Source organism: Gavia stellata, chromosome 13 (genome assembly GCF_030936135.1).
Source record: "Gavia stellata isolate bGavSte3 chromosome 13, bGavSte3.hap2, whole genome shotgun sequence".
NCBI lineage: Eukaryota > Metazoa > Chordata > Aves > Gaviiformes > Gaviidae > Gavia > Gavia stellata.
Window position 1 is genome coordinate 21,695,567 of NC_082606.1, and position 24,391 is coordinate 21,719,957.

At 45.4% G+C, this 24,391-nt stretch overlaps 1 protein-coding gene across 1 annotated transcript in view; it reads right to left on the bottom strand.

Annotated features, from left to right (window-relative positions):
• The window catches only part of IGDCC4 (immunoglobulin superfamily DCC subclass member 4), a 95,639-nt gene that overhangs the window by 66,850 nt on the left and 4,398 nt on the right, over positions 1-24,391 (bottom strand). The window lies entirely within an intron of this gene.

Genomic DNA, 24,391 nt, shown 5'->3' on the forward strand with positions numbered 1-24,391 from the left:
AGAATCAATTCTCTTGTTTTTGTAATTTCGAAACTATAAATAACCAGGTGAATTGTGAGCTAGCAACCCAGCGAGGTTTGGCAGATTCCTGACAATGCAATTACTTGGTCAGAGGCAAGACCCTCGGAGCAGTGTTTTCACACCCAAGACATGCAATACTCCAAGCCCATAGATCTGCTGAGAGCTTGCACTCCATGGCTGAGAATAGCACAAAATCCCACTTTTCTCCTTGTACATAGGGTGATTTCCCATCTCTGGGATTTAACCACTTAAATCAAGGAGGAAAGACCTAGGCAAGGGAGATGCTTGTTCTGGTGAAATTTTGGCTATCAGCAGTAAACAAGTCCTTGAGCTCTGTTACACAGCACAAGCAAATAAAAGGTTACTGTTCAACAGGAGACAAATGGCTTTGTTCAAAGGAGGAGTTATGTTTTAGTAATTACTTTAAAAACAAAACATACAGGCATAAACCAAAAGGGATGCATTTCTGTGTAAGCCACTGGTGTATCTATGATTTTTTTTTTTTTGTACAGCACCTAAAACAACCGGAATGAGTGGATCCACAGTCCCTGAGTAAAGCTCATGAGTAAGCTCACTGCCTGCTCTTGAATGGCACATCACCACGTGGACATGCAGTGCTGTCATGCTGGTTCAGCCAGCCAGCCTATGTCCCAGCTCCAAATGCAGCACTGCCATAAACTCAGCAGATAAACCCATCCCGGTCATGCAGCACAGCTCAGGCTCTTCTCTGGCTGGTGTGAGGACAGCCCCACAGCTCCCCATCACGGCCACAACCTTGCCACCAATCAAGCCACCACCCAAAGGGGCTGTCCCAAAGGCAGACAGAAAGGTGGTATTTGAGGGAGATGTACTATCTTCTTTTTGACAAACTGATTCAGCTGCGGGAAGACAAAGAGATTTAGGCACATGCAAGATCCCAAGGCACAATCATTCCCACAAACCCAGCCCATTCCTACAAACACCCGGCCTGACAATTACAAGGGTAGACCTTCACTTCAAGGCAGGGGAGGCCCATCTTTAACACAGCTGAGTGAGACCCCAGGATCAACTCAAGGATCAACCCAACCCAAAGCAGCTAAACCACCAACCGCTTCCAGTGCCTTCACACGAAAACCCTCAAACACTTCCAGCCCAAAACAAACAGAGTTGCACTAAGCCAGACAGGACTCGTTACAGCCTAGGCCTTGGGAGATTAATACTTCACAGAGAGCAAAGTACAAGGGTTTCTAATCGGACACACTTCCAGAGCTGACATCACTTCTAGTTCTTGGCAGCCAGAGATTTTCCTGGGGAGCCGCTGTTGTGCTGCAGGTCCCACAGCCTGGAGCCCCGCCAGCGCGTTTCCTATTCCACACACATCTGGCACTTTGGAACAGGCTTGTGCACCTTGCAGAGCTCCAGCCAAAGAAAACCTTCCCGGGAGCAAGGAAAGCGGCTCGGGTGAGGCAAGCAGAGCACTCAGTCGTCGTGTGTGTTCTGCGGGATATCAGACAGTAAGAGGAAAGGGCTCCTCTCTCCCCTCCACATCTTGCAGAAGGTGGCAGGAATTCAAACTGCAGTCGAGCCTCTGCACTGTCGCCTGTCTTAATTTATGTATTTATTTTGGATGCTGAACTCGTGAAACTTAACAGCACAATTAATCTCATTTAATCGGGAGTGAACAGCACTGAAGAAAAGTGGAGTTACTACTTCCAAAGGGTTTTCCTACCTCTCAGCAAGCCAACTACTGTGCCATTGTTCTGCTCAATGTACCCTTCTGCCGATGCTCTTCAGACACTCTTAGAGCTGTAGAAAATCTTTACGATTTCATTGTCTAATTCAAAGAGTGACTATACTTCACTGTGTCCCCATTAAAGTAACACAAAGCCCTCTTTCTTCTTGGAAACTTTATGCATTGACAATTAAAAGTCAATAGCTTGGTCTCACCCTGTTTTTATGGCAACTGCACTTGGCAAGTGGTGACCCAGAAAGAAATCTGGACAGGGGTCTCTGACAAAGTCTGCATTCTGGGTGCTCAGCAACATCAGCACTGAAAGCAGAATCGGAGGGGCTCTGGGGTTGGAGCACCTGATTCCCATGATCTATCTCTACAGAACGGGAGGCTGAAAGAAGAGCTGAGCACCCAAATCCCCTTATGCATCAGGTCTTCAGCCTCCCCATGGCACAGTAAAACAGGAAACATTCTTCCACTCAACTGTAACAAGTTCTGTAAGATGGAGGGGTCAAGATCCCTACATTCCCTTCCCAGTTACCAGATGTTACTGGAACTTTCCACCTTGTAATGGCAACATGAACAAGCTAAGAATGTTACACCCTCAACCTGCATTTAGCCTCTCTGGAACAGAAGGCTCCTAAAACTATCTCCAGGGCTGCTGGAAAGACCATTTTATTAACGCTTGATATCCACACACAGCAGAGTGGTTCCAGTACTGAGCAGCACTCACCAGTGGGAAGCAGGCCTTATCCTAATGCTGGATATATGCAAGCTAGCTAGATTATTTAATAATGCAGCGTCTCCCACTGCTGCAGGAATATTTATCCAGCTGGCAGCCAGGGACTCTCAGATCATCCCTGTCACTAAGTAGATCCCAGCCTTTCATGAGCAGCTGGGTGCCAGACTGGCACTGCACGCAGCAAGAGACTGCACTCAGAGACTGTCCCACCGTCCCTGCATCAAGGGGTAGGGTACGAGGCCAAGCCAGGAGTGATCCCCTCACACTCTGCACAGACCCAGCTGCAGGGAAGGAGTGTGCAGTGCCATGGTCAGTCCCCAGCCTGGGCTCGGGAGTGCAGTAGGGTCCCTCATGTCCCGGTACACATCAGGACCCAGGATGAGCACTGGCAGGGCAAGCTCAGCTCTGTTCACACACAGTCCAGTGGAAATGCCCAGGAGCTGGCTGCCCAGCACAGGCTTGGCCATCCCATAGCCTAGGCCAGTCTCAACAACTACAGATAGCTCTAGAACTGCATTTGAGACAGAAGTACTTTGTAATATGCTCTCAGGATGACATGCATTGCTCTAAAGCTTTAGGAGGGTCATGGTCCAAACACCCTTCTGAGCAAAGCATCCCATGGGAGCAAACATACTTGAGCCCTACCAACTGCATCTGCCCAAGCAGATGAGCTCTGCATCCCTGGAAAGGTCAAAAGGGAGCCCAATTACTGCAACAAGACCTGTGGAGCGAGTATGCTGCCAACACAAAAATATCCTCTTCCTATAGCTCTACTTCACTTAATTATAAAGATCTTTGCATCTAACAAATCTTTACGAGGCTTTGTGGCTTTGGAACATCGATCCAACCCATTCACTTCATAGTCGTCCACTATTATATTTTCACATGTATACAAAGCCCTTCCATTTAGAAGTTAAATTAATCATAATTTATCGATTTGTTGTAGCATGCTCCAAATGCAGCTCTCCCTGAAGAACAATGCTGGACAGAAGCCTCTTGTCTTTGTTCTGTTCAAACCCCCAGTTAAAAAAGAGAAAGCAGAAGGGATGGCACGAAAGAAACGTTATCTAAAACACATGCAATGCCACACTGCTGTTTATAGGCCACACCTGAAAAGCTTCGTATTATCTAAAGCTGTAATTAAGGTAAATAGGTTAATGACTAGACTCACTTAGATAAAAGCAAAGGCTGCCAAAGCCCTGGGTAAATGAATTTCTTTGTATATAAATATAACACACCAGGCATCAAGGAAATAAAACAGCTGAAAAGGTGTCCATCTAAGTGTTCTTAAAGACACTTCTGATGCTCCTAACACTGAAGCCAGCTGCAGCTGCTCGTTTCAGCCACCCAAGACCATTGGAGCCATCAACCCATGGCTGATGTAACCCTGGAAACTCCAACCCAGTAAAGTATCAACTGATTTCTAGGATGGACTAAACACTCTCATGCTTCTGTACAAGCATCAGGTTTGCCCAAGCATCTTATCTGTATCTATAGATGATGCCTACCAGATAGGGATAAACACAAAACCAGCTCTCAGGATTGAGTTCAGTTTCACTGACATGTGTGTTATACTGATGTATCCCCTGTAAACAAATGGTCCAGAAAGATGGAACAAATCAATAACAGTAATAATTTATTCATCATGTTGAATTGTCAACGGCAATCATAATGGTAAAGTGCTTGACTCTTTCACGGAGGTTAAGCCTTTGTATTTTCTCCTCTCTGACCCCAGAAAGGCTTCTGAAACAGCAGCTGAAGTCTAAAGCAGGCCAAAATCTAGACTTGTTAAACCCAGCCTTTTTCAGGTCTTCTCCCCAGGGTGTCTCGCACTACTAGGAGCGAAGAACAAGGAGAGCTGTCCCCGCGTACAGTAATATCCACACTAGCCTCCCTTGCATTGAGGGATGCTTATTTAAAGTGCCAAAGTGACTTAAACACTAAAATTGCTGAAAACCTCTTCACAATCCCCCACACTGCCTGAACCCAGGGAGGGCTGAGCTGTTTCTGTCCCTTTCCCACCTGCTCCACGCCAAACACACAGCACACCAAACTTCAGGCTTTGCTCTATAAACATCTCTGAGGAAGCCTCCATCTCCTAGCTATCATCTTTGCCTTCTTAAAGAGCCGATGAGGAACAGCTGAGACAATCTCTGCAGAAGCTGCGGCAAGCGTGGGATGCATGGGCAACTCAGGACAGAGCCTTGGGTTTGCATTCATAAAGTTACAGTGCAGAGGCATATTAAAATTACAAGCTTGAACAAGCGCACTGGAACAATAACACATCAGAGTCCTGTAATTGGGCCCTGAAATACACTTAGTGAAAAATACAGACCAGCTGCAATGTTGGAAATGCTCCTAATGCAATCCAAGGTAATTATTGGTAACAGACCATCAAACAAGTGCTTTAATATGCTCTGATCAGAAAGAGAATCAGATGGACAGTCTGGCACAGCAGCTTGTACCTGCAAATTATGTAAATGATTTGAAAGAGCAAAGCCCCAAAGCCCTAGAAACACTAACTCTAATGAAAGTTATTAAATGCTATTTTTGTTATCTGCTGGTGCTAACATTAGAAAGCCCATTTGCCACGGTGACTATAATTTTGCTGCTGAGCAGCGGTCCAAGCTGAATAAGCCTGATATTTGCCATTTTAAAGGACCACATCACGCTAAAATGACTGGCTTAGATTTGCATGATTTCACAGACAACATTTAAACACATAACTACTTCCTGCATTTCCCACTGATGTTGGAAAGGAAACCCAGTCATTTTGCTTTTGTTAGATGCTGAAGTTCTTGATTTTATTTCATGCATCATATAGGTGTTTGATCTGCAAACAACACAGGGGAGTCTGAAACAAGATCTCCTGTTACAACGTTACCTATTTTTGCACTTGAACTATTTAAGTTTAGCATATTTTTAGGATATACTTTCATCTCTCCATGCCTGAGAACGCTAGAAGTATGCAATATGATACACGCTCCAGTATTATGCCTCTTGAGAACAGTCACTTAACTAGAAACTAGTATTACCAAATAAAATACAAAGACCCTTCAACCTGTGGGCTACAGTTAAAACTGAGCATATTTTGTAGCTCTTTTCCCCTCAGATGGTGGCTTTGTATATTCCAAAGATACAAATATCAACACATTAAAGTGAATAATGTTCAGCTCCAACAGTGACTATTTCATGTCTCAATTCCACCCTACAGAGGAAAAAAAAAAAAGCATCATCCTCAATTTCAAACTTTGGGAGAAGTCAATGCACAGAGGAATGAAACAATGTCCCCACTGCATGTCTGAAACTAGCAGCCAAACTTCCCAGCAAATAAATCCCATCCTCTCTACCAGACAATTCTTCAGCCTTTGCAACTCAAACTTTTATATGCAAAATGCAGTGTAAAGCTCTAGAGCAAACTGACAGAGCATACCCTGCCCCTCCCTCGTTTTAAAGCCCTCCAGAAACTTGGGCAACGCTTTGTAATTTCCAAAGACAGACACTACTTGTAATTTTATTTTTTTTTTCATATCGCAAGGCTGTTGAAATGGGGATGGAGAGTCACCTTAGCTGAGTGGGTAAATATTAACCCTGCGATAAGCAGCCTGAAGTCGCAATGCAGGGATGGCTGCTTGAGCTGTGCTTAACAAGACGGACACGCTTCCAGCTTTAATGGAGGACCCAAAGACTCATCCACCTCCAAGGCACGGGCTCAAACCCAATGACAGCCAGAGCCATCCCCAGTGGATTGCATGGTCCGGTTCATTTTCCGTTTTGCTTCCCAGCAGGTCAGCCATGTCGTGTGTCACCAAGGACAGCAAGAAATCTCGGCAGCAAAGGAAAGAGGAAGAGCGTGTTACAGAAAAAGGAGGACGCGAGCCTGTTGACTCTGCCCTTGCTCGGGTATACGAGGCCTGTGCTTCCAAGTGTCAGCTTGGACCAACAGCCCTAAATCACCCACCACAGCAATATGTAAAGAAGGAAAGCGATGACAACAGCTGCTCTAATTTATTAGTTGTCTCTGTTCACTCTCACCAACCCTGCACTAGGAAGCACTGCTCCATTTGCAAGCAGACGGAAACAACGAGTGTGACTCGCGGCAGCGGGAGAAACACTTCTCCATCACGTGTACTTTCCCCTTCACAGGCTCCGCTTCCAGTTGCCTTGCCTGTCATTAAAAGGAACTTACAACACGCCGCTGAATGATGTCCTGTAATCAATACAAATAGCCATGAGAGCCCCTGAAAAGGATGTGCAAGTACAGCTCAGCAGTGATATTTATGAGCGCAGAATACCGCAGACCAGAACAGTCCCAACTCTCCCGAGTATTTCCACTATTTACACTGAGATCAGAAAATTAAAATGATATTTTATGCTTAATGGTTCGAACAAGACCTGTGAAGTCCTTCTCTCAGTCCCATTTACAACACAAACGCCAATGACAGAGGAGCAGATGGTCAGAAACACTCCCCTAGAATATTCAGGCGATTTGACTTGAATCTGTGCCCAAATCATTTAACTTTAATGGATTCTTTCATTAACAACCAAAGAAAGGGAATATGGTTGCCAGGACATTAAAATCACTTTTTCAATTATACCGTTATAAAATCGAACAAATTAGCTGTAATTCTTAGCTGAAGCCTAAATGGAAGCATGACTTTATGAAAGAAATGAAAATTGATTTGGATTAGTGGGCATCAAGGGCTTTTTAAAAATTAACAAGATTCTTATGACTTCATAGCATGGATGGATTAGCTGGAGGTTTCACTGCCCTGCGTTTGCTACCTGCCAAAGCATGGCAGCTGGCCTCACAGCATTTGTTACAGCGGGTTTTAATTAGACTAAGGGAAGAGGATGCAAGGATTGAAGCTGGAAACAAAGTTCTGGAAAAGCTGGGTGGTGTCTGAATTCACCTTTTGGACCCTGCCCAGCAGGGTCTTGGCAAAAACCAGGGAAATCAGAACCTCTAAGCTTTAGCAGGATAAGGACTGAAGGCTGCATTATTTTGCTTGGTGTGGTCTTGCTCGAACATCAAGGCAAAACTGTACTGGATGCTTCACAAACACAAAATAAAAATCAAGCCCAAGATGCATGTAAAGAGTGCACAACCTTAATACAGACTATTAAAAAAACAAAAGAAAACCAAAAATAATACACCAAGAAACCCACAAAAAAACAAACCAGGTAAGGATAACAATGGAAGCAGCAGAGAGAGCAATTCATAAAGGAAACAGGAGCTGTAACACTGGGCACCGGATGCAAGGTAACTACAACACAGAGCAATGGGGTCACGCTAGGAAGGAAGAAAAATGTCCTTTATATTGTATAATATGAACTTAATGAAAAAGACGTTCACTGAACACAACTTGCATTGATCCTACAGACCAGGAAAACCCTAAGATATATCTTAGAGAGCCATCCCCCTGCCAGGGAAGGTAGTGATTTGGAACTGCTGCCCACAAAAAAAGAGACTGAAAACCAAGCTGGAGACTTATATACCAGCACTGGACAAAGCCTTTTAAAATTTATTTTTAAAAAAAAGCCACTACTGGGAACAATCCTGTTTTGACCCTTGCGAGACGGACGGGATGTTCTAGCGCACATGCTCCACCCTGAACATCTCCAGGATGATGCACTGCCGAGAGCACCTGCCAGCTGGCAGGACTGGCCTCTCTGTAAGGTAAATGCAGCAGAACATTTCAAAACCATTTTCATGAAATCTTGCAACACAAAGCACTTTAGATGACACCCCTTTACAAGTCAGCATTTCATATTTAGTTATTTCTACTCTTTATTGCAACACAGCGGTTGACAATTTGCATCAGTAAAAGCTGGCTTGAAAAGTTAATCTTTCTTTGGACAATCCTGAATTTTACTATTTTACCATAATCGTGCTGGTTTGTCACCCTGTATCTGGCTTTCAGATATGCCACAGGGTAATATTCTCCAATAAATCAAGAGCTGTACGCTTTGAGCCAAGCCTTCTATTGTAATCACTATGAGTCTCCATGTGCTTGTTAGCCGTTTTTATATTTAAGAATACAGGAGAACACATTTTAATCCAGAACCTTTCAAGCTCCACGTGTCTTAGAGTTCTTTTAATGATCTAAAAATCAGGGCACCCTCTGGTTTTCTGTTACAACTAATGGCAAGATTTGGCCTAGTAGGGTAGCAACTATACAGGCAAATGTAACACTCACAAGCAAGAGCTTTATCTCATCTAGGGTAGTGATCTGAAAAGGCTGGAGTTAGAGTGCTTTAAGAAAGAACACCCTCAGATGAGACTACCACTGACAGTGATCTTTCTGCAAGGCAAAGCAGAATGGGCTTCTCCAAACTGATGCTTTAGGTTGAAGGTGACTTAAGCAATGTCCTTTTATTTTTGCATCACTGCAATGGCATAGGAGCACGCACGCAACAAATTACAGTGCTTCTGCTGAATGGCAGCAAACATCAGGGTAGAGAACAATAATTTCCAGCTAAAAGCATAGGAAATTCCTGACCCAAACTGCCTGACCCAACCAACCAGCACAGATAACAACATTCAACTGTACCTGTGAAATCTCGCCTCCAGGCTCACACTAGTACCAGGCAGAAAACTGGCACTTCTCACCACGTTGTACACACACCAGCACCTTCCTGTCCATCAACTGCAATTTAGAAGTACCTACAGGAACTCCTGAATATCCATTTCGTCTGCTGTCTGAGAAGCAGCTTATTGTTACCATAATTATTAGTAACAATTATACAACTATTATATTTGTTAATATATGTCAACAGAATAAGAATATTAATATATTCTCTACAGAGCATTTCACAGCATTAATGAGATCCAGTAATGAGTCTAACCTTTCTGACATCTTGCTGATACTTATTTCTAAGCAAGCTATTAAATTCAGTGTGCATCTGCTCAGGCAGTGCACTGGCTTGCAACTGGCTCAATACCTGTAGGTCAAACGGACGTGAACGCTGATGAACAGAGGTTTGTGCCTTGCTCGGGGCAGTGATGGAAGAGGGAGACATGCATTTGCTCCTGCTACCTGTATTATCAAGCTGGTACCCTCTACCACAGGGACAGGCAGCTCTGAGCAGCCAAGTCTCAAACCACCCCAGCTGTCTGCCGCAGAGAATGCCAATCAGTCCCCAAGAGCTCTTCGCCATTGCCATACCAATTAAAGTACATCACAGGGCTGCCCCCATCTCCAGTCCCACCTCCTCTCAAAGATCTTCAAGCTTGGCAGTGCTGCAAGCTCAAGGCAACTCCAGTGAGGCTGCCGTTCACAACACTGTTTTGCTAGCGGTCTTAGCTGGGATGCAGGGCTTCCCACCCTCTGACACCTTCCTCAGGTGCCAAGGAAGGAGAAATAACCTCTCTCCAATGGACTGGGAAACAAATCACAGAGCAGTCCTTAAGACAGCGAAATATGCCCCTGCGATCCTCAGAGCCAGCCACAGCAAGTACACCATGGGAGCAGACAAGGCAACTTCTGTGTTGTTTTGCACCCTACCTCCTATACAAGTTGGGACTTGCAAAGAAGAGGTAGCTCGCATCATTTCAACAGCAGACCCCAAAAGCCCTAATTCTAGTGTAGTGAAGTCAGCAGCAAAATTCCCACAGACAGAGCAGAGGATTTAGGCCTAGAGAAGTTTAAAACAAAAGCAGCATCTGTGACTCACCCATGAGACCCATAGCGCACTACAGAGTAAAAATTACATTCACATGGACCTGACGCTACCTCACAGAAAACGACTCTGGAGCCCTTCTGCTTGCAGATCCCATCTCTGAGCATGCTTCTCACCCTCTTTTGTTCTTTATCGGACATTTGCATGGAAACAAGAGCTCTCTTTCTCAGCTGCTCCTCTGGTCCTGCTGTCTATCCTTTCCCAACAGAAGACAGACTTTACAGAGTGCCTGTTTTCATGCAAATAGCCCCAAAGGAAGGCTACAGAAGAACATGAGCACCTCCCAGAGCCCATGTGCCAGTCCCCACGCTAAGGATACCCCATGTGCCCAGAAACCATCTCACTGTTTTGCTGATGAAAGTGTTTGCTGATGGGAGTGTTCATTGGGAGACTTTCAGAGCATCTTTCATGGAAGGCACATCTCTTACTTTGAGACCATGTTGAGAAGGTCCAACTGTGTAGGCTGCAACATCAATCACCAGCCAGGAAAAGCCCTGCCAGCCTGTGGTATCCTCAAACTCAGCACTAACATGTGGCACTGGGGAAGAGGAACCATCAATATGAGACTCAGACTCCTTCAAAAAAACAACACAACAGTTACAGGAGGTTCAAGTTCTGCCCTTACCCCTGAATCTTCCTGTGATTTTTGCTCTTTTATAAGCATATTACTCGTTCCAGCAGACTGGTTATGCAGAAAGTCTAACCAAAGGGGGGAAGCTGATAGTGACCTACTCCGGGTATCTAACTCAGAGTGTGAGCCAGACAGCTTTGTCAAAGGGCAAAGAATACACTCTGGAAACAAAACCTCTTTGTTCCTCTAATTTTGTTCCAGTTAAGTCAGTTCAGCTGTTCCATATAACCAGGCAAAAACATTCAGCATTTCCCAAAGTATTTTAAGACTTCAAAGTTGTAGGTTTTATTTTGACAGTTTTAAAGCGCAAAGCTTTTTTTTTCTTTATAGTTTTTTTGCATTAAAAAAGGTTGTTTAATAAATTAAGCTTTACAACAACCACTGCTGCTCTGCTTTTATCATGGCTTCAATTAAAATATTGTTTCTTGAAGACAGTTAACGGCTTCTGAGAAAAAAAAAGAGGGTGTTTCACTAAGAATGTTTTCAATAGACTCAATTTGTTAAAACTCGTGATTAAAACCAAACTCCAAGTAGGGCAGGCTCAAAACCAGGGGCATTTTAAATTTGTCCAAGTTGCTGATGTGAACTCAAAACTTCCCAGCCTTAAATGAACACACTCACCCAAAAAGTAAACTCTTCAACACTCATCAATGAGGAAAATGTAGGAAAAACACTGTTTAGACCAGTGCGTGGCAGCTCAGCAGAGACGGGAGCTGATCAGGAGCAGGCTGTTCCAGAACAAAACCTTTCTGCATAACTCAGGCAACAGATCTGACCTTTTCATCTAGAAAAAACAGTCAACCCACCACTGAACTCATTACCGTGGGAGACCTGCCCCTCAAAACTGTTTTGTTCACAGTCTGGGGGCCAAACCTGTTCTGACACAGATTGCCTCCTGTCAGGAAAGTGCTGGAACAGCTCAGGGACAAGACCTGTGCTGAAACCAAACCTGTCTGAACTCTCCCCGCGTAACATGAGCTTCGCACACTCCCGCTGACATAGAACGGGAGCCAGGCAAGCAAGCGAGGGACTCGTGTCTTCAAAAGCAAACAAAAGAGGGTTATAAAAGCTAATTAGCTGTTCATGCTCACTACTATGCTTCTCTGCAAAGCTGTAATCACAGCAGTCATTTTGAAGCGAGTACACCTCTGAGGGCTTCTTACAAGCAGCACTGGGATGGACTGGGCTTGGCCAGCTTCACGGTGCCAGCAGCACAGGCCCTAATCCCGCAGTTTTGAGGCCAAAGCTCCACTCACACAGTTCACAGTGCAGCACAACCAGCTGTGTCAGCACAACCAAGAAAGGAGGATCAAGCAGCCGTGGGGAGGGAGCTTTTAAGCCTGCGATGCTGCCAAATGCTTCGTATCACAGCCCTGCCTATTTGCATTTCTGCCTTGGGCCCCATCTGTAGCTTCCCATCCATGTAAAAGCTGTCCCCAGGGAGAAGAAAGGCCACTGTCCATTTGTTCAACACATCTCAAGCGCATCCAGTTTCAAATGAAGTAGGTGGTAAAACTCCTAATGCTAATCTCTTCCATGCAGTTCTGAATCTCTTGTCATCTGGGGGCAGGGAAGATCAGAAATGGAAATAGCTGGTCCAGCGGCCCCAACCAGTCAGCGCCAGACACCAGTGCGGCTCCCGAGCTCTGCCTCCCAGCCCTCCAAGGCAGCACCACAACCTCACCATCAGAAACACACACGCACTTGATTCTTTTCTCAACTTCCCCTTCAGACAAAGTGAGCTTACAAAGTAGGTCTCCAAATGCAGTATCAGTTAAACCACTTCGCAATAACACATAAGGGATAAAGTATCTTTAAAATATGGTTACATCATGTTCCAGAAGTCTTAATGGGCCATATTTTTAGCCCAGGAACAACCAGCACAGACATACTGCAGCACTGAAACTATGTCACTGCAAAGCTATTTCATTACAAGCCACAACTCTCTTTGCAAAGACAATGTCTTCCAAGAGCCCAGCTAAGGTGGTACAAGGTTTTCCAGCATGAATATGTGTAGGGCAGCCAGAAATGAGCCCAATATATCGTGTAAAAGTTGAGACCAGAAGAAAGAAACCAAGAATCACAGATCGGTCCCTTTCAACACATGTCTCAGCAGAGGTCACTGCAATGACTTCGAGCTGGAGTAGCGCCAGGGCACCGTGCATGCATCTGTTAGAGATCCCACCCAGGCTCCAGGCAGGCATCCTCAGACGCATGCGAACTGCAAGACCGGAGGAAGCAGGAGCTCAAGCTGAGACCACCCGTACTCTTGTGCCTTGCACTACCTGCGGCAACAAACTGCCCAGCACAGCCAAGGAGGTAACAGATGGCAGAGCTGCCCAAGGGAGCACAGACCCTCCTCAAATGGCCACTATTTTCAGAGCTTCATTCACAGCCAGGTCAGCACAACACTGAGCCACCAACACCTGGAGGTGACAGACACATGGAAGAGAGAGGCAAGACCAGGCATCTGGCACCTCAACTTGCTTAAGCTCCATGTGAGCAGCTGTGGAAAGAAAAGGGCAGATGGGGTACAAACCTGGGTCTCAACGGGATCCAGAGATGTCAGTGCCAAGCACTCCGAGGTCATTTCTGTTCATGCCCAGGGATTTGAAGAATTCAGCAGCCCCGCAGCAGCTCAGCCCCAAAGCCCCTGGTACAAACACCACGCTCCAACTACCTAGGAGTCCTGCACGGCTTGTGAACTCAGACAAAGCTGAGGAGAGGCACCGACACAGCCCCCACCACTCACGATTCTGAGGAGCAACTGCATCGCTCTCCTAGTCCCTCTAAAGGGCAAACAGGTCACAGAGACACCCCAAGCAAATGTTGGGGAAGCTGAGACCCTATCTAACTCAGAGGGGCTGCGTGAGACTTCGGTGGCTCTCAGACTGTAGAGAGAAACTGGACATTGCTTTTCTGGAAGCTGCTCCTCCCCACATGATCCTGGAAGAAAGCTGGAGTAAGAGAACACCCATACAGTCCTTATCTACCTCATTACGAGGAAAAGAAGTTGCCCAAGAATCTAAAATTGGCTTCTCTGAATCAGCTCCAAAGCTCTCTCAGGAAAGGCATGTTATCTCCCAGCAGCCCAAACCACTCCTATTTGTTACAGAATAATAAAGCCATTAGTACTGAGCAATCACACTACTACACTGTTGTTTTACATGGCTATAATTTAACAGTTCCTCGCTGTTTGCTTTAGGAAATCTATTCTTGAAAGGTCTATAAAATTATGAACTCTTGTTCCAGTGTGAAAACACAGGCACGAGCAGGGATTTCTGTTCTCTAATAAATCACATTCCCCTACTAGTAAACACCAGCTTATAAGAAACATCTTTTGTTTATTGAAAGTAAATGGCATGTGGACATGTTAAACAAAAAGAAGGTGGGAGGCTGAAGGGAACAGACAGATTATGTTTTACACTTTCATTTTGCCTTGTGTCTAAACAAACATTTCCCAACAGCTTTGTTTTCCAAACCAACTTTCTCCCAGCTGCTATCTGGAACCACAGAAAGGGAAAGCAATACTCAAGATGTGCAGGGATTACTTGACTTTGCACATCGTTTTACTCAGCAGTGCTCTGGATATGCAAGCCACAGGGAGCATTATTAGGAGTAAGCAATAGCCTTGTAGAGACTGGTTGGCTTCACCTGCAAAGCAGTATTGGGAGGGCTCACTCAAATCTCTCAAGCCATGCAAGGGGGAACCAGCATTTTGCTGAGCTTTTGTGCCAGGTCAGCTTGCCACAGGACCCTATGTTTTGCCTTCCACTCAGCCACAATTGCACATAAACTTGGAAGATGACTCTGAAGCCATACAACAACAGCTAAGATAAAAGGACAGAGAAAATAGCTCTTACGAGCTCCTCAGTGACCAGTTACCTGTAGCATCTGAAAAGAAACTACTACCCTCCATTCTTTTTAGCCATGGTTGTGTCTGTTCCCATAAGGTAAGGGCAGCGCAGAGATACTGACCCAAAGAAGACCCAAAAAATTGTGCCAGGGAGGAGTACATTCTAATGCTTCTGAATTTTTCATCATCTTAAAGATGAAAGACCTTTATCATCAAAGATCTTTCTCATCCCTCTGCCTTTAACTGATGATCAAGGCATCAAATATTCCTGCACTCCTTTAACTTGCCTTCTTGCTACATGCAATTTAGTGTTACTTAGACCATAGCTGCCTCAGAAGTTCCTTGCCTACGCAAGAGATGTGGCAACACTTTGCTAAAGCTTCAGGATGGGAATAGCTAGAGTTAATAATACTTTGACACATTTCACTCAAATAGCAGAAGGTTCCTTGTATCCGAGCATAAATACAGAGATATGTCTCTATCATCTTGGAAATGATGTGCAAATACATGGCTCTATCACAGCCCTCACACACACACCACACACACACACACCCCCCCCCCCCGAAACTGGCCGCATTTGACCCACTACCTTTGTAGTTTTACATCATAGCATACAAAACTATGCAACAACCAAACAGACCCTCCGTAGAGAGAGAGATAACGGGATGCATCTCCACAGCATCAGCTGGATATCCATGTTCACGGAAGACCCCTGTGAGGCACCCAGCATTTTCTACCCAAGTCAGAGGGAAAGCCCCCAGGCCGAGACACAGCTGAGTCCCCACTGCCACCCCACTTTGGCCCACCTTGACACAGAAGAGATACATCTACATCCAAAGTGAGGATGGAGCTGTCCACCTCTGTGGCTCCAGGATCCTGCTTCAGCTCCCAAAAAAGACGGCTACAGTTGCATTCTTTTCGGAACATCCATCTTGGTTCTGCTCCTTAAGTTAGTTTGTGAAATTGCTTCTTGCAGCCCAAGCAAACACCTCCTCTTCCCTCCCTAGGCATCTTTGGCCATCTCCTGTCACAACCCATCAGCAGCTTGTGACAAAGCCATGCCCTGTCCAGCTGTTCCTTCCAGAGACAGCATCTGGCTACGCTAACAGAGTTTGTGAGCCCTTGATGTGCTCCATGGACCACTGCCCCCAACACAGCTCCTTCTGCCACTCCCTTTCTCCAAGTTACAGTCCTGCTCTGCATCTCTCTCTTGTTAGAAGCGAGCTGAATAGAAATGAGGGAAAAATCCAGTTTGCCAAAACCCTCCATATGCAAGACTGTTGGCAATTATATGAAGGTACCTAAAACTTCCTGCCGAGGAAGCTACTAGAAAGTCACATACACAGAACACAGGCCTGAACCTTCCCCGGGGACAGTAGATGACGTTTAGCCAAATGGCAGATTCTGCATAACGTTAATCCGCTTCTACAGTCCTGACAAAGAAAGAACTCAACCTTGCAAGCTGACCTTCACAAGTATTACTCAAAAAAGGCATTTGCAGGGCCACGGATGGAGTACAGAACATGGTAGCTTCTCACTTGCACTTCATTGACCTCATCCAGGTCTTGCAGGAAATCCCGCAGCACCTGTACAGCTAGGAACATGCATGCAGCCCAAGCCAGCCCGCGCTGTCAGAAACAAACCCTCCACACAAGCCCTTTCATGAGGCCCTTTTCTCCCACCCCTGTACAGCTGGCACAATAGCTAAGTCTCCCTGACAGCACATGGATTTTGCTGCTACTCGCAGCGCAAATAAGATAATTAAGCCAGAAATCTTCAAAGCCCTGCCACTGCTGTTGGTAATGAGATTCTGCAATTCACCTGAGAATAAAAACGTAAGGAGAAGAACAGGTAAAGCCCATTCTCCACCAACAGCCTGAACTCTAACTGTGAAGCCACCCATCAAACAGCTCAGTCCAGCTTCCATCAAGAGGTCCTTCCTAGCAGCTGGGAAGTCCACACATGAATACAACCCTTAAAAAGGAGGAACATTTGTACAGGGAAACCAATGGCGTGATATATTTGCCAGTAAAACACAAGCTACAAGAAGAGAAACTGTGACATTTTAATCGGTGACAGCCCTTTTATCTAGCTATGTGCTGGCTTTCTCCTCTGCAAAAAGGGACCAGATCACATCTCTGTTCCTACCTGAAATGCTGTCTGCAAAAAAAAGGGCAAAGAACCCTTCTGCAGGGGTGACGCTGCTCTGACACACATTCCAAGACACATGCACTCCTCAGACTAAGCTGAAAACTTTCACAACAAACAAAATCCCCTGGCATGTACTTAAAACTATTTATTGTACATTTCTGGTTTTTAAAGTTAAGCAAAGAGTCTCCCTTGTTTGCTCACATTTTCTTGATAGGCTGGGATTCAAGTCTGGAGTGGGTCTTCAGGACAGGGTGTAAAGTGCCATAATACACAGCAGATAGAAAATGTCAAGAATGGCTCTGGTTTCAGTCCTACCAGGTACCGAGAAATCTGCATATTTAGCGCTCTTTCTGCTCCTTGCGCTTTCCCGCTCTCTCCAAAACAGCCAACCTGTCCCGTAAAGCCCCAGCAGTGAGGCCTGGGTGTGCAACTTGCCACTCCAATAAGCCACGAACCAACTCTTGCATGCTGTATCATTACAAAGTCACCTACCCCCGAGAAGAGAAGTCAAGCTCATCAAACTCCTGCCAACTGTCCTGCATTTCCCAGATAACTGCACAAACCATGAATGAATGAGAAATAGTGAGCCAGCACAAGGGAAGAGAAGACAATTCGGAACAGCAACAAAGAAAACTAATGGGGAAGTATGCTTTAATAGCTCACTGCGGACGACTGCCACTTCAAGCCTGCATCACCCCAAGAGAGGTTTCAATTCTCTGGGAGGACACAAGGACCGCAGAGCACACACACCACCCACGCAGCATGGGAACACAAGAGAAAGGTGAGGGGGGGCTTAGAGCAGGAGTTAATTTTGCAGAGAACAGACAGCGTGGGCAGTCCAGACAAAGCACCAGACTCTGTCCAGGCGCAGCTTTGTCACCATCCACCGCACGGCCTCCGGGAAGTCACAAAACCCATCAGTGCTTCACTGCCCGGCTACAAGCTGCAGTGTCTGACACCAGCTCCCTCCACGGGTGTGGACTACCCCTGGCTTTATCTAGCCACGCTCTGCTCCTTTTTGTTATCGCTTAACCCGCAAAGGTACGTTATCAGTACAGCTAGCCAACCAGCCTTACTTGAACAATAGCAGATAAGAGGGTAGGTTTGAGAAAGAAACATTGAAAATAATAAAACAGGAGATGCTAAACTGTTAAGTCAAAGGAGCTAGACAATGCAGTGACCTTACCAAGGACTTGACCATCTCAGGACTTTGCATCTCCTGGCATAACTTCTCACCCAGCCCAGTTTTAAAAGACAGTATCTGTGATCTGGAAACTCAGTTATCATTGAAAATGCAAAGTGAGCTCTTACAGCTCAGGGACCATGTCAGGAGAAACAGCAAGATAACGCCCATGGAAAACAAGGAGCAGTACCACCTTTTGAAGACTGTTAGGACCAAGAGTCGGAATAGGTGGCAATTTGCCCTACCATTTCCAAATTTAAACTTACTTCTATCATAGCAACAGGAGGAAAATATATTTCATAGCCCATGTTCCAAAATCCCTCACACCTATTTGGCTGTTCAACTTTCCAACATCTACAGTGTATTTACCCGCTGTCAGCGCAAGTTTCTCTTCAGAGCACATAAATCTCTCCTTTTTCCAAAGCTGCAGCCAGCTGAAACCTGACAGTTTGAGGACAAAGCAGTAAAAGGACTGGGTCTGCTTCCAAATGGTGAAGGACACGCTCAACGCTACAGTTGAGCAGCAGAATGCCTATGGGGGACCAGCACACCACTCTGGGGCCCCCCTGTATCAACGCGGTCCAGGCTCGGAGGTGATGCTACTCCCTGCTGTCTCTGGGCTTCTGCGTATTTCACCAGAACGTACCTAAAAACAACACCTGGGCTTACACTGAGATTTCAGCAAAAATGCCCAAATCACCCGTTTTTTTCTACGGTGAGGAGACGTTTTGCCTCTATGCATCGGACTGCTAGATGAGCACTGTGGATGGTGGCTGTTCTGGACCAAGGAACACAACCTCATTTATTACTAAAACCAGATTTATTTCCATTAATCCAGACTAATTACTGCTGCTCCTCTTTTAATGAGGGCCTGTGTGCCTCAACACATAATATCAGCACAAGAGAAATCCTCATCTTCATAACCAGGCAATTTTGGGCCATTTTGAATAGCTCCTTCTCTAATGTAAGAAGGAAATTATGAGAATGATGTCTCTTCCGAAGAACCAGTTTCATTTTAGGGAATGCTGTGTGATCATTCTCATGTTCACGTCAGTAACAGCCTTGCAAAATCTCCTTGATTTTATCCAACTTTTACTACTGCTGAGCAGGGATTAACATTAATTGAGGCCACCCCACATTAGCCAAGGATTATTTGTTAGTCACCAGCCTATAATCACTTGCATTTTCCAGCATAGACCTTCACATCGCTCAGATAGCTAGCAGGATAATCCAAGTCACATTTTTAATGAAATCTACATAAAAATGCACATCCACACCCTTGCCTTCCCCCTTCCAAAATACCCAATTAGTTCAGCTTAGGAAATGCCATAAAAATTAATACTGTGAAATTTCCAGTCTAACAAGTTTCTGGTAAGAAGAAAATATTCCCTATGAGGGCAGCATTTTTTTTAAACCCACAAACTTTAAAATATATAAACAAGTAATCAGGAATTTTCATTTACAGACCTGTGCATACCACGTACACATCTCTCTATTCACACCGCTGCTGCGCACATTCAGTGTTGACACGCCACAGACAGGTAGGCACAACCACGTCTGCACAGCCACATACAGAGACACATTTTGTACAGCACCCATTCCCCCAACTCTACAGGCCTCTACATCCGAAACACACGCCTGCAGCACTCAGCCCCACAGCATATGGACACCTCCACCCCGAATGTATTTGTGCTCAGTCCCTCAGAGATGAATTTTAGTATCTCATTTTACAAATTAAAAACTATGATGCAGACAGAGGGTTGCCTGAAGTCACTCTTAAGTGTGTCATGCAGCAGGGAACCAAACGTCTCCATCCTAAAGACCAAGTCCTACTATTGGTCTCCTACTTCTGAAGGCTCACTGCTGCTTCATGGACACAGCTTGGCAGCGGCTGGAGACATTTACACAAGAAAATAAACACTGCATTGTGTAGGCAGGATGGAAAAGGGCAGAGGCATCTTTATAAGTGGGAGAGGGCAAAGCTCCATACGCTTCACCTGTACTTGAAGCGCTGACAAAGGACGTGGCTAGGATGTTATTTGGTGAAAGCTGCTGTAAGACTAAGACTGTTTTTCTATGCAAGTGTGACTACATGGTGTGATTCCCGCTCAAACAGCAGCCTTTCTCTTTAAAAGCTATAGGGAGGCTGCACATACATACCCCAACCCAATTCTTTCTCTGGTTTCCTGCGTGTGAGCGTCCCGCTGCAAAACCCGAAATCTGCCTTGGCAACAGCTCGGCTGCTCACCAAAGAGGCATTCTCAGAGCTGAAGGTTTCTTTACCTTTCCCTCTGCTTGGCTCTGATCCCGTCACATCTGGAAAGCCACATCCAGCACCAGCTGTCCGAGCTGAAAGGCAGCTCTGCACTGAGCTGCAGCGGAACAGGTGCCCCCAAGGACTCACAGCGTCCAGATCCAAAAAAATCGGACTCTGAATCGAAGGAGCCAAGAAATTTCCCCTGCTGAGAAAACACCTAACTGCTGAGAAAAGCAGGGCTTTTACTTACACTAGTGTTAGCTACAGAAGGCTGAGATTAAGGGATGGAAAACAGGTGAAAGACTCAAGGATCTGCACGTGTTCAGCTTAGTAAAGAGCAGGTTACCAGGAAATTTGATCAGCGCACACATACTCACAGGGAGGTTTTTCATACCAGGACCTGCCTTCACATACACCTATAAACCACAGTTAGGTAAATTCAGACTGAACGAAGGTGCACGTTACTGAGCGAGGCCATCAAACCAGCTTACCAAGGGGCTGTGACCGACAAGCACCCACAAGACATTTTTAACTCAGAAGTGGGTGTTGCTCTTTAAGAGATGCTCTTGTTCAAGCACAACCATTAAACCTGAAACAAGAAACGTCCTCAGCTTCCCTCAGTACACAAGAAGGCAGCACAACCTCACTAGCCTTAAACCTACAAAACTATCCAAGCCCTTGACTGGTATAAAAAACAAAGAGCGAGAAGAATTATTTGACAGCTCAGCCTCGTGCCTGGATGCTGAAGTGTTACTGAAGCCTTTCACCCCGCACTTAACTCCCTCTGCTGCTAAATAGAAAATCCTGGCAGCAGCCACAAGCGTTAAGTAAATGGGAAGCTATTCTCTGCCAGCAGCTGGGAGAAACTTCCTTCTCTCCCCACTTTGCACGTAAAGAAAACCCCACAATAGTACTTGTGGTAATGCTGCTAGCCAGATTTTCAGCTGACAGACTCTTGAGGAAAGCCTCCAGATACGAAGTCTGCTCCTAACGACCCTCTTCAAGTGGATGACATTTGACTTTGGGAACGTACGGCTCATCTCCCTGAGGAAAGGTTCGCTTTGTTTTCAGTACAGAGAAAAGATTGCAAAGGAAAAGAAAGAAAAGTTGCATTTACTGTGACCTAGGAAAAACAGAGCTAAATAATTTTGACCAATATTTTGATTTCTCTGACAAAAGCAGCAATCAGCGCTGACATAAACAACTGGTTAGCAAGCCGGGGGGCGGGGGGGGGGGGGGGGGGGGGGGGCAGGAGGGGTAAATCAAACCAGAGTTTCAAGACACTTGTCTTTCCATCACAACAATTGCCACCAATGACAGTAATTTACATGGCTAATAGGCAGTATTATGTTTACAGAATCATTCTTGGGAAGGAGGATCTAAACAACTTTTGCCAACCCAGCAAAGGAGTTGGTATTGGATCAGATGCTAGGTTTCTTTTCCTCCTTTTATCTTGTGCGCATATTTTGCCAAGATGCCTTGCTATGCAGCAATGCATAGTGCCTTCGCAAGAGCACACAAACCTGTGGAGCACATGATCGCCCTCCTATGACAACCTGAACTCTCTAACAGCAGGGCTGCCTGAGGCTCTACGGCAGGGGAAAATACCTATCAAGCAGGAAATAATGGAGAGTCAAGCCTGTGGCCCCAGATCCTCCACCCCATGCCATACTTCTTACCCCACCGCTGCAGATAACCTCAAACGAGCCCCAGCATCTCGTACACAAGCTTTATCTCCCATACAGTGACAGGTCCCATCCCAACACCACAGGCTAAACCCCCTGAACATCAGCCTGAACATCTGCTAATTCTCTGCCCTCCCCAGCCCTTGCCTTTTTTTTTTTTTTTCTTCTTTTGGTCACGAAAAGCTCCATGTCTCCTTCTCAGGAGCTCTCTCAAGGCTTTGCCAGGAGTCAAACAGGCAAGCAGGACTAGTAGGGCATAGAAATGGGCTGCAACTAGCCCAGTCCCTCTGGGTCAACACTATTGAGAGAAGGACTATACATGTCATCCTTTTAAAGCAGCAATGATATTTCCAGAAAGGTAACAGCACATCACATTAGCACTACAAGGAGCACACTGGGGTTTTTCACTAGACCACCTCCAAAAAAAGAGACAAAAAGGGGACAAAGATTTCCAAAGGAACGTAAAAGCCTTCTCAGTTGCAGTAATAACAAATCAGTAAACACTTGACTAGTTTTCTTTCAGTATCAGGCACAATTCCACTTTTGTCTGGAAAATAAATGCACCCATTCTGCAAATCAGATCCAACCAGCCAGCTGAGAGGCACAGAAAGGACAGTCTTGTATCAAGTGCAAAACTTCAGGTAATTTTAAAACCTATAAGCACTGCTGATGCTTTTGAAAAAGAAGATCTATCAAAGCCCCACATGCATAAACAGCCAGCTTTTGCCAAAACCCTTGGTGTATTCACACCACAGAGCACGGGAAATCCATCCCATTAAGTAATGACCTTTTTGGTCACACCAATTAACTTGATCATCCATTGACAGTCAATTTAGAAACTATCAAGGATGCACATTTCCCAGCACAGACAATGAAACATAAAGCAGGACCTTATCACATTCCCCCCAACCTGCTGCCAGCCTGGAATCGCTTCTGCATCCCAGGTTTGCTCCACCTCTGCTCCAAGTTCTGCCATCCCAGCACCTTTCTCTGGAGTTCTGTTTTAACTGTTTAATTTCCCAAACTCTTACATTTAACAAGGTGCTAAGCCATCCCAACTCCAAAGGGAATGTGGCTCAAAGACCCAAGCAGGAAATGAGAGCAGGGAAGTCAGTCAGAATAAGGGAAAGAGCCACAGCAGACTGAGCACAGGTACCATAGCTTCACACACTAGGTTTTAATTCTCCCACCAATTTGGGCTGAGAGCAACCTCTGGGGATGCTCATATTTCATTAACACACCTTTAATATTAAAGGCCTGTCTGCAAGAAATCCACAAGAATTTGAAGAAAAATTACAACATTAAAAAACCAAGAAAGCATAGAATAAACCAGGTTATTCAATAGCTCAGCTGAATTTAATATGGCAGTAACAGGCAATTGCCTTTAAAATGCAGATACAGATTTTTAAATAGTTTCAGAACATCTGATATGAAGGTTTCAGTGAAGTACAGTAATTGCTTGTCATAGCCAGAGTAGGTTTACTACCCAAGAAGATAACACACTGCATCTGCTGGACGTCTCAGATAAAGCAGGCCCATATCACAATGGCAGGGTCCCATGGATTAAGAGCAGGAGAGGATCTGACTCAGAGACACCAAAGGGCATCAGTGACATGAACAAAAACACGTCCGAGCAAGAAGCACCATGACCTGCACGCTCACCAGCAAAATGTCTTGACACCTGCAAACAGGAAAGTGTTAGATACGCTCAAACAAGGCTGATGACGAGTGTTTTTCTTCTCAGTAGCTGCAACTCCAGCAGCTATCTACCTTCCTGGAAGTAAACACTGACCAGCTCTTCCCCCCCCTGTGAAGGCTCTGTTACTCTTCAGAATTAGGAAAATTCAATGGTGTTTCAAGGATGACTGCAGCATACCAGTGAAAAGTCAGACAAACCAGAAGGCTGTCTTCGGTCCTTCCCCCCACATCTGGTGTGGGGTTTAGCATCTCTAGAAGGGCTCATGAAAACACAGCTCAACTCTGCTTTTTACGAAGATGGCAAATTCACTTTTAACAGCTGTGGATCCTCTCACCAAGAAGCCGTTGGGTCAGAAAAGCATAAGCAGCACTTGAAGGTCACTTACTCATGGGATTTCAATAAATGCAAGAACAGTACTTAGAGTGACGGTGTTCTTAATATGTTTACAGTGTGCAACAGCAGCTTCTGCCCAGCTGGAACAAACAGGGAAACTGAGGCAGAGACGGCAAGTGACCAAACACAAAGACAACAGAAAAAGCCAATGTCACAGAAGCTCCAAGTCCTGCATTTGGAAAATGCTTTCCCAAGAAGAGAGGAAAGCAAAACAGCTACCAAGCCCTGTGATGTGAATGCTGGCATACCCATGAAACAACAGCATGTTTTAAAGCATAAAAGACTTCAAAAATAAACAGGCGGATACAAGGACTTGGGAATGTGATTTCCTGCAGCTTTGTGTCTTGTGACTGGATTATCCTGTCCTACCCGAACAAGG